We start from the raw sequence: 11,997 nt of genomic DNA on the forward strand, positions 1-11,997 counted from the left end.
CTTCCTGCCCGGCCCTGTTATCCGCATCACTTCCTGTCACGATGACAGTCGGTATATCCATCTGCTGAAACATAAAAGGTGCACAGGTTTACAGACGTGTGGTGAAATGCAGAGCACTACCTGCACACTGTAAGACCATCAAAACACAGTGAACATTAAGTGTTAGTTGAATAGGGAGTCATTTAACATATATATTGCATTTGGTTCCAGAGAACTGTACATGATACTGCATTCTTTTTACTGTGCAGTAAAATTGAGGGTTAATAGGCCTATGAGTATAGATCTAACAACAAGGGTAGGCAACTAATACATCCATTGCTATAAATAAGCCCAAGACCTACACTCGATGAATTATGAGATAAACCTAGTGAAATAGTCATGGTGAAAAAAATATGGGGCAGAAACACAGACACAGAGAGAGAGAGAGAGAGAGAGAGAGAGAGAGAGAGAGAGAGAGAGAGAGAGAGAGAGAGAGAGAGAGAGAGAGAGAGAGAGAGAGAGAGAGAGGGAGAGAGAGAAAGAAAGAGAGAGAGAGAGAAAGATAGAGAGAGAAAGGAAATAGAATAGAGGTATGCAGTAACAGAAAGAAGACAACATGGCTTACCTTCTCAGGTGTTTCTTTAGATTTTACAGCACATCTTTTGATCACAATGAGAACACACACACAAGGAGCAGCCCAGCAGCAATGGCGATGGCAATGATGATGACTACTTCGTCACGTGGGGAGTGCATCGACGGTTTCTCGGTGATGTCCACCATAACTGTAGTGGAGAGAGAGAGAGAGAGGGAGGGAGAGAGATATGATGTTCAAATGACAAATTGGAGGCAAATTACAGTGGGCCTAATCACCATGACGCTGTCAGATATCTACTTCAACCTTTAGATCAAGGGTCGGCTATTAAGTTTTGGACCCGATCATTTTTTTTTCTGACAATATCATCGCGGGCCATTGCCAATTTAATTTAATGTAATACAATTTAAAACATTGATTTTATTCTATGCACTATTATTATGCCGAAAATTGCATCTCATGGCCTCTCTCATGAAAGAGGCGACTTCCCTTTTTCATTAGCTTAATATTCCTATCCAAAATGTCATTGTCAAAAGCCATTAAATGCCATGCCTGTGCGTCGAGTAAGCTAAACAGCTGCAAGGATGTTCTTCTACCTGTTGCTTTTTTTCTGTTAGTTATCTATTCTTCAATAAATGTTTAAAAAATGGATTGTATTTTTATACTTTTGTAATAAAACATGAGGTTTAAAAAATATATATAGAAAATCCTATTGAAAAAATGAAGATGTCATCTTGCGGCCCAGATATAATTGATGCCGGGCCAGATATGGCCCCCAGGCTGCTAATTGCCTACTTGTACTTAACTGTAGATGTTTTTGTTGATCTGCATCAACTTTTTGGAGAATATTATGAGTGTAGTCTTTCCCTAAAGTGCCTCTCATGTACTCCAACCTTTAGATTTGTTATCGTTGTTATCGGTTGATCTGCCTCAATTTTTAGGAGAATGATGTGGTCTACCCCTAAAATGCTTCTGATCCTCCTATCATCATGGCTTGATCTGCAAAAACCTTTTAGATGAGCGGTGAAACATCTTCAATTTTCAAAAAGAAGATTCCCTTACAAAAGCTACTTTTGATGACTCACTGTCACAATGTGAAGACAAAAGCTAAATACACCTGCGAGTGTGTGGGCATATCATGCCTATCATGACGGTTTGATATTTTCAACGGTATAGTAAAATCAAGGCCATTAACTTATGAAAATGTAATCATAACGCATTGCAGAAAGTACCCCAAGGCTTCCAGCTGTCAGGGAGTGAGTCAAATGTGGAACATTGGAGATGAGGCGGTGCTGTGTTATCAGGGAAACAGTATTGTCAGGTAATGTTTGGGGAATTCCATGGGAACTACATCAACAGGTGGCCCTCAAAGAGCTTGATGACAGTTAGGCCTAATAATGTGCCTAGTGCCAGAGGCATGCAATACATTATTCGATCTTCCGTTTGATCCCTCCCTTCATTAAAGATTTTCTAGACACATTGATATTGGTGTTGTTGGTTTTATTTTTTAGAACGGTGACTGCTTCAAATTATTTAATGTTTTTCCCATCAGTCAATCAGAGAAGATAATTCTGTTGTTAGGGGGATATTGTAGTGTAATGTAAATGTGATTAAACAGAAAATTCAGTCAACACTTACAGGTCTGGGGAAGCTGATGAGATGCACTTTTGGTGCTAACTTGGTTGCTGACGATGCATTTGATGGATCCATTGTCATTCGTGAGGGTGATGTTCAGCTTGGTTGGAGACGATCTTTGCAATGTGCAATCCTCCCTGTCGCAGTTGTAAGACTTCCAGGATGAGGATGATGAGCAGTTTACAAGAAAGCTGCAGTTTTGCCCGGAGCTGTTGCCATGGGGATCATTGCGGGGTTTCTGTACTTTTATATGGGGTTTTGATACAGCATCTGTGAGGGGAGAGAGAGAGAGAGAGAGAGAGAGAGAGAGAGAGAGAGAGAGAGAGAGAGAGAGAGAGAGAGAGAGAGAGAGAGAGAGAGAGAGAGAGAGAGAGAAGGAAGGAAGGAAGGAAGGAAGGGAAGAAGAGGGGAAAAGTGGGTTAGAAAGGTACTGTAAGTGTTGATGATTGATGTAAGTGTCAGACCTTGGGGAAAAGTGTGCAGTGAAATGTCCGGGAAATGTTTGTCATGAAACAAGTGACGGCATCCCCTTTCTTCTTCCAAACTGCCCGCAATGTTTTTAACACTCCACTTTCAGTTCCCTTAACTGTGACATTGTCAACAGTGGGAGAATACAGTTTGATCTCAGTTCATATAACTCAGCAAATATATTATAGAAACAGTTGCAGGCCATTGGCTGAGTAGTCAATGTGGTTGATTTTGTTAAATAGCCTATAATATTTTTAACAATACGGTATGCGCGACGGATATACAGCTCCAGGCCTTTTTATTAGAATACCATGAAAAGGTTGATTTATTTCCATAATTCCATCAATAATGTTAAACTGTCATGGATTGTAGATTCATGGCCCAGTTTTTTAACTATTCCAATCATTACATTGTTTATTTTTACACATTTTGGTCTTCCAGCTCAAAAAAAACATGAATTGGGGAATTCACATCATTAGAATATTGTAATAAAATCCCAATTTTCTTCATCAAAATTTGTTTCACATCAGTGCACATCAAATCAGTTGAACTTTGGTACTTTCTACACAACATGCAATGTTCAATACTTGGTTAGGACTCTCTCTGTCTTCATATTATTAATAATAACGGCCATGATGCGTTTAACATTGAAGTCAATGGCAGAAACAGTGCATGGGAGTAATAGAAGACCAGATATCCTTGACTCTTTGCCGTCAGCTGTTTTTGTATAGCTGACCTGATGTCCCACACTTCACTCTTCAATATACCCTGTAGATTTCCATGCCACGTTTTGGTGTTAACTCACCAGTTTAATTCTAACTCAACAGAAATTAAACCCCATTCATTTTCAATGGGGATTCATTTCTGGTTATTTAGAATTAAACTGGTGAGTTAGCGCCAAAACGTGGCATGGAAATCTACAGGGTATATTGAAGAGTGAAGTGTGGGGTACCAGGTCAACAAACAAGAACAGCTGACAGCAAAGCATCAAGGATATCTGGGCTTCCATAACTGCCATGCACTGTTTTTCCATTGACTTCAATGTTAAACGCATCATGGCCATTATGAAGACAGAGAATGTCCTAACCAAGTATTGACCATTGCATGTTATGTAGAAAGTACCAAATTTCAACTGATATAATGTGACCCGAATTTTGATGAAGAAAAATGTGATTTTATAACAATATTCTAATAATGCGGAGTCACGTGACCGCGGCGAGAGATGTGGTAACTTTTTGTGAGGGCTCCGCAGTCACCCTCTAAATGTAACTTTTTACTACGTATCTAAGCTTTATTTCTGGCTGAATTATCTCATTAAGTGAGCATAACCTACTAACGATGTCGACTTCGTCGAGAAAACCATCTTCTAAACCAACTCAGGACCAGATCCGTGCGGTTGACAGTGAGGAACTTTCTAAGCTAGTCAAGCTAGCAGTAGCAGATGCTATTAAGGAAGCTATCCCTAAATTCGTGGATGAAGTGGTCGCTCAACTTTCGGAGAAAACGCAAGCCATTGTGGCTGAACAAATGTCAGAAATCCGAAATGAGATGTCATCCATTCGGGCGGACACCTCGACATGCATGGAGCAAATTGAGACGAATAACAATCACTTGGCCGAGGTGGACAGTCGGCTCTCTACTTCAGTGGAAGAACTGATGGCGCTTTGCACTAAGATGGAGAACAAGATTGCTGATTTGGAGGATCGTTCACGCAGAGACAACATAAGGATACATGGGATTCCGGAAAACCAGGAAACGGCCAACCCTTTGTCGTATTTGTCTAACGCTATTCCGAAGTGGTTCCCAGGGCTGGGTTCAGTGGAAATAATGCGCGCACATCGAGTTGGTGCAGAAAAGGAGGATACCAACCACAAGCCGATCCCACGCACCATTCTGCTGAAGCTGCTACGATTCACGGACCGGGATAAGATACTGGCTGCAGCGCGTAAAACACCTGTACAGTTGGAGGAGGAGGAGGCGACAATCCGGTTTTCCCCAGACTACAGCCAGCAGACCTTCGCTCGCAGACTGGCTTTCTCCGACGTGATCGATGCGCTACAGAAGAAAGGTTTCCGTACATTCCTGCTGTATCCTGCTAAACTGAAAGTGATGAGAGGAACAGCGACCCACTTCTTTAAAACTCCACGGGAGGCGGAAGACTTCGAGACTTTTAATGGCTGAGTATTGCCGACATTGAAAGAGTGATGTTGTCTTGCTACTGTCATCGACCAAAGGTTTTTCTCACTGTCCTTTTTTTTTTTTTTCTACATCTGAAAATTGCTAGTTTAAATATGTTGTAATTTGGGAGTCTACAAATGTAGACGATCTTAGTTTTGCTCAACTAATACTTTTTGACTTACTAACTACAATGTGGTATATCGTTCTCTGAATAATGAGGGGGAATTGTGGGGGTTTTGATGGAGGGTTGCTACTGTACTTAAAGTGGAAATGAAGCACTGACAACTATTATCATTTTTTGGCGGCTTATTTATTTTCATAAACGAATGGATGTTCATTGAACTGCACTTTTAAGTAGTTTTGCTGAAAAATGACATGTTATTACCGAGTTTCGCCACAAGGGCGCAGCCATGTTCGCCGCCTACGTAACGCGAATGGTAGAACTTGGTGGCTAATGTAGCCTTCCATTCACTTAACGTTAGCGTGTGCTAACTACAGCGCTAACTGACTCTAATCGTGGCAGTAAAATTGAAGAAGGACGAGGGGTTCATTTTACATTGTCCCTGGGTTTTCTATGTTATATACCTACTATCAGATGAAAGAGAAATGCCAAGTGTCATTATCACTTTGTGTCAAAAAGCCTTTGCTACGAGCATGGTGGGATAGCTGCAGCCATCCACCCATTGCATCCACCATAGGACAGGAGTCAGGACTGGGGCTGCTCGATCTCATAGGTTTGTAGTGACAGACCGTCACCAATAACGTCTTTTTCCTGCATTGTTGGACGCTAATCTGAAAGCCCATGTCTTTAAGTTGGCTATGTGGTTCAATTCAGTAATAGAAAATAACTTGCAAAATTGGCGGAAGTTTGGAAAGCTTTGTGAAGGGAAGGGACGCAGCCTGTGTGTGTGGCTATCCCATCCCCTCTCTCGTCTCGCTCTCGGAGTTGGAGGAGCTTTGGGGATTTGAAGTTGATGCCACGGGAAATGACACGTTAAACTATCATGGCCTACATTAAGTTATGGCATGCTTAAAGTAGCTGCATCTATTGTAGTAAATTATGTTATTGAAGTCGCGGATGCATCCTCAAACTGGCTGGAATAGCGTTGCCTTGGATTATTGTTGACTGGATAACACCGATAAACGTGGGCACGGAGATGTCAAAGTAGCCTAATTCAGGTGCTTGGAAAATGTTGGCGAAATCATCGGAAGATGAAGGTAGGGAACTGCAACATTGCACGACATCGCACGATTATGAATAGTGATCATGTTGGCTCATACCAAAATGTGTTAGCGACTTGTCACCTTAGCAAAAAAAAAGCTGCTTGTTTACCTGTGGTTCATGTGATGGGATGTCTTGTCTGCCTTCATGCCTCATATTTGTTCTGTCCCACCCAAACACGTATTCTTGCTTCATTTGGGTTAGCAAATAAGCTCATAATCAGCCACGCAAGTCCCAAATGTTTAATTCACTACTATCATAACAGCATTAGAATAGGAGACTACCATTCGCGTGACGTCACCCGCTGTTGGCTGGAAACGTTAACAGAAACCTTACGTGTTTGTGCTTTATTTTTTTATTAACGGCTTAAATTTCAGACTTCAAAAAAATATATATATTTGCTGGCTTATCTTACTGGTGTTATAGACCCCTATATTAGGTCACTGCTTCATTTCCACTTTAAGGTCACGGGTCCAATGCTTTGGGGTACACCAAGCTCGTTAGGAGCGGACGGGAAATGTTGTGTTATACTGCCCTCTAACGTTCTTTGGAGGGCTTTGGGGTCATGGCGACAGGGTTATTTGGGTGGGTATGGATCTCTTATATTATCTTATCTAGTTATTGAAACTGACTGTACTGAAATACTTTGTTTCACTATATTTTATTTTATACATCACTACACATTTTTAACATTATGGCAAAGCTCCATATAATTAGCTGGAATGTAAATGGCCTTAATGGCCCTATTAAGCGTGCTGCTTGCTTGGATTACCTACATAGGCAATCAGTCGATGTTGCATTCATACAAGAATCACATTTAAGAACACAGGACACTAAACGCTTTGCAAATAAACACTATTATGTTGCATCGTCTGCATCTTTAAATTCAAAAACCAGAGGTTCACTAATAGTATTAAAACGCAGTCTATCATTGAATATAATGGGAAAATGGAGTGAAGATGGTAGAATTGCCTACATTAAAACGGTCATCTCAGGTCGTAAATTTGCTTTTATTTCTGTTTATGCCCCATCTCAGTATGAATCTGATTTTTTCCCTAATTTAGTTTCAGTTCTTGCACAACTACAGGACTTTTCACTTATTGTAGGTGCAGACATGAATGCTTGTATTAATCTGGCTTTGGACAAGTCAGTTCAAAAATCAACCTTCTCTCAACTAAGTGCATCAAAAGATATTAATAATGTCTTGACATCTCTCAGTTTGGTTGACATTTATCGCATTATTAATCCTACTTCAAAACAGTTCACTTTCTATTCAGCTAGACACCAGAGTCTTTCTAGAATAGATTATATATTAGCATCCCAAACTTCCTTCTCTGAAATTCATAATGTAGCAATTATACCTTCTTCTTTATCAGATCACAGTATGGTTTCAGCTCATGTTACACTAAGGCATACTCCACCTAGAGCCTCACGATGGCGCTTCAATACATCCCTCCTCCAAAATGAGGAATTCTGTACTTTTCTTAGTAATTCCTTAAACACTTTTATAGAAATCAACACAGGCTCAGTAGAAGATCCTAGATTCTTATGGGATGCTATTAAAGGATCAATTAGAGACTCAACCATTTCTTTTTCCTCTTATCTAAAGAAAAGTAGGCTTCGTAAAATAAGTGATTTAGAAGATGCTCTTATTCAACTTGAGTCAGAAAGGCAGCGCACACAATCTGACACCTTGTTGGGAAAAATATCCACAACAAAAACGGAGCTGAACTCTTTATTAAGACAGAGAGCTGAGTTTTTAATACATAGAACCAGAAGGAATTATTACTTTAATGGCTCCAGACCTAGCCATCTACTAGCCGTACGACTTAAGCAGCACGAGAAGTTCACTTCGATAATGACTATTAAGACACCCTCTGCTACTTTAACTGAGCCTTGTGAAATCAATGCAGCTTTTAAAAAATTCTACTCCAACCTCTATTCTTCTGAGGTATTCCTAAACACAGATTCTTGTGAAAACTTTTTCAAGGACCTTGAACTTCCCACCATCACTAGCCAAGATTCAGAAAAATTAGCTGCTCCAATCACATTGGAAGAGTTGAAAGAGGCCCTTTCCAGTATGAAAAAGGGCAAATCCCCAGGCTGGGACGGTATCCCTCCAGAGGTGTACTTGGTTTTTTGGGACTTAATTGGACCACCGTTGTTAAACATGATCAATACTGCTATTGACAAAGGGGCTTTTAATTCAAGTATCAACAGTGCAATAATCACATTACTTCTTAAACCAAACAAGGACCCTTCTGAATGCGGTAACTACAGACCCTTATCTCTTTTAAATGGAGATGTGAAATTATATGCCAAGGTTCTTGCCTCACGGCTTGAGGGTTTTTTGACAAAGTTAATACATAATGATCAGACTGGATTCATCAAGGGCAGATTAGCATCTGATAATGTACGCCGGCTACTCCACATCATCCATGCCGCTAATGAGAACGATTTACCATGTTCAGTCCTGTCACTCGATGCCGAGAAAGCGTTTGACAGATTAGAAAAAGATTATTTATGGGTCACTCTTGACAAATTTGGATTAGGTTCAAACTTTATCAAATTGATCAAGGTCTTGTACGCAAACCCCTCTGCCATGGTTTATACTAACAATACTTTCTCTTCACAGTTTCCCATATCAAGGGGCACCCGCCAGGGTTGCCCCCTTTCTCCTTTACTTTTCGCTCTCTCTCTTGAACCACTGGCTCAAAAAATCAGGCAACACCCATCTGTTGTTCCCATCTCTATCAATAATTCTGAACACCGTATATCTCTATTTGCTGATGATATTCTTCTCTATGTTGGTGACACAGGCACTTCTCTTCCACACATATTATCTATGTTTGATACATTTAGTTCATTGGATATAAAATAAATTGGAATAAATCATCACTGATGCATCTAAATTCAATTAGATCAGTGACGCCTTTGCCTTCTAATATCCCTGTGGTTGGTCAATTTAAATACCTTGGAATAGATATTTCACCTTCCATTTTTCACATAGCATCTCATAACTTTCAAAACATACTTAACCAAATTGTAAAGGATATAGAACGTTGGTCAAAGCTTCCAAACTCCCTCCAAGCCAGAGTATCAATAGTTAAAATGGATATTCTGCCCCGTGTCAATTTTTACTCCTCAATGATCCCTCTTCCACCCCCAAAAGGGTACTGGGATAAGTTACAGTCTTTGATATCTAAATTCATATGGAATGGGAAGAGGCCCCGACTGAAGTTTAAAACTCTTCAGAGAGATAAGCTGCAGGGAGGATTGGGTCTACCGAATTTCAAAATGTATTTCTGGTCTTTTGTTCTTAGACCTTTGTATGTATGGTTAAATTCTAGTGTGTCTGTTTCTTGGAAATCAATTGAGGAAAATATCTCCCAACCATACAGGCTCCAAGACCTGATATTCTCTAACATACCACCTAAGGCAGCTAGAACACACCTGGGTCCTATAATTTCCTATCTTCTCAGGACTTGCAATACTGTAATGAATCATACTAAGGTGGACTTAAAGTGGCATAATCACTCCCCTATATTTAATAATTTTGCCCTCCTTGTTGGGAAAAAGCCCATTTCTTTTTCATTGTGGAGGGATAAGGGAGTTCACACTTTTAACAATTTGTTTAATGTTGATGGTTTGCGTGCCTTTAGTGATATACGAGCTCAATATGACCTCCCGGGGACATCATTTTTCTTTTATTTACAACTGAGATCTGCCATGAAGGCATATGGCGTTCCTTGGGGTGTTCCCTTGTTAACTCATCCACTAAAGAAGTTACTTGCCCCCCAAAATCATACACGTGGGTTGGTTTCTAAACTTTACAAATTTATTTCTGATCCCTGTTTATCATTGCCAGTGGAAAGTGTATGGGATAGGGACCTCACCCCTGTATTAGAGGAAGATATCTGCTGGGACACAGTATGGGAAAATCTACATGATACTTCCAAGAACCCAGACCACCAACTCATACACTATAAATTCATTCATAGGTTTTATTTAACCCCCAGGAGACGACATGCAATGAAAATTATTGCATCTCCTAATTGTGACCTTTGTTCTCTGAATGCTGTTGGATCATTTATGCATATGTACTGGGAATGCCCCAGTGTGTCTGCATTTTGGAGACTAATTTCTTCCACCTTGAGCGATATGCTCGAGATCAATATCCCATGTTCACCCACTTTACTTCTGCTCAATGATGACTCCACCTTTGACTTTTCTTTGCAACAAAAGCGAACACTATGGGCTGGACTTACAGCAGCGAAGAAAATGCTGGCATTGAGATGGCAGCCACCTCATACCTTGCCATGGCGGCAATGGGCAAACTCTTTTTTGGACATTGTCATGATGGAGAGATCAGTGGCTCGAATGCATGGAGCCAGCAAAAAAACAATTCAAGCATGGGACGCAGCATACTCTCTTGTAAAAGAAAAAGTACAGGACGATCAGCCATAATGTATAAATAGAATGATTTCTGTTGTTGAAATATATTTTCAAGTCTTTTTATTTACCTATGTTTTGTTGGTATTATATTCTGAGATCCAGGGTGGGTTGGGGGGGGGGTCGCCATGGGGGTGGGTGGGTGGTAAGGAAATATGTGTGTATATTGTTAACTGTTTTTTCTTTGTCTTTAACCCAGATTTACTTTAATACCTTGTATCATATGCTATTTTGAAAATAAAAACATTTTATCAAAAAAAACAAAAAAAATATTCTAATAATGCGAATTCCCCAATTCATGGTTTTTTTGAGCTGGAAGGCCAACGTATATAAAAAGAAAAAAAATAATGATTGGAATAGTTAAAAAACTGGGCCATGAATCTACAATCCATGACAGTTTAACATTATTGATGGAATTATGGAAATAAATCAACTTTTTCATGGTATTCTAATAAAAAGGCCTGGAGCTGTAATATTAGTTTTTTCATAGCAAATTTCAAGATATTATTTATATTGGGTTGCTATCCATGATGTAAGAATATTACACGGAGGACCTTTCATTGTTCCATACAGAGTTAAAAAAAAAAAAAAAAAAAAAGCGTGATACCATTAGATGTTGTTTGGACTGTTCATCACTATAGCACTTTTCTCAAGAGAACTTTGATCAACAACAGACCATTTTTTTATTGATCCATCAGAAAATTAGGAGCCAATCTTGTCTCAAAAAGTTGTCTTGTGTTTAATTACCTTCAGGTTCATGTGTCTGAATTGAGTTCTGTTGTATCGATTCTGGGAAAGAGAGCATTTTAAGTAGGCCTACCTACCAACTACTGTATCAAAGTAGCTGTTTTAATAATCAACGTGTCTGAAATTAGCTGTAAAATACTTTAAGTATAACAAAACTCTAAAAACCCTCTAAAAAAGATTTGAAATAATTCACCTTGTAAATTGCCTTGTGAACAAAGATGTCAATGCAGAAACTTACCCAGGATTACCACTTTGTAGGAGAAGAGATGATTCAATTTCCACTCTTGTTGGTCATATCCGTCATAAGTCCCACTATCAATGTCATTGAGATGGTTTATTCTGATGGAGAAGTTTCCAGAAAAGTAATGCACTTTCTTGGAAAACGAAGGTGGCACATTATTGTCTTTCACTAGGATGTCTCCATTTTCACGCTTCAGCAAGAATTTAGGGTTTGTGAGGGATGATGCTGCAAAGTCCAAGTACATGGATTGTCCCTTGATTCCATATAGCTCAGTGGGCACGATGCTACCAAACGACACTATGGGACAGAAAAGAAAATTACATATGTTAGAGCTCTCTTACAGCAAATCGCATATGAGCAAAAATAGATTTTAAAATGATGCCGAACAGAGAAAAACACTTTGGTATCCTACATGTAAATTTTGCAAGGCATTTAAACATATTTTCCCAAATATATGCTTTTTAGGATGCAAATTATACACTG

General features: G+C 39.6%; 1 long non-coding RNA gene across 1 annotated transcript; it reads right to left on the reverse strand.

Moving 5' to 3' along the window:
• On the reverse strand, positions 1-11,796 carry LOC134442119 (uncharacterized). The gene is made up of 4 exons (XR_010033312.1): positions 11,512-11,796; positions 2,210-2,476; positions 605-761; positions 1-64 (listed from the first exon to the last, which is right to left on the reverse strand). It is a non-coding gene; the product is annotated as an uncharacterized LOC134442119 (long non-coding RNA).
• Positions 11,797-11,997: the final 201 nt, after the last annotated feature.

This window comes from Engraulis encrasicolus, unplaced genomic scaffold (genome assembly GCF_034702125.1).
Source record: "Engraulis encrasicolus isolate BLACKSEA-1 unplaced genomic scaffold, IST_EnEncr_1.0 scaffold_116_np1212, whole genome shotgun sequence".
Lineage (NCBI taxonomy): Eukaryota > Metazoa > Chordata > Actinopteri > Clupeiformes > Engraulidae > Engraulis > Engraulis encrasicolus.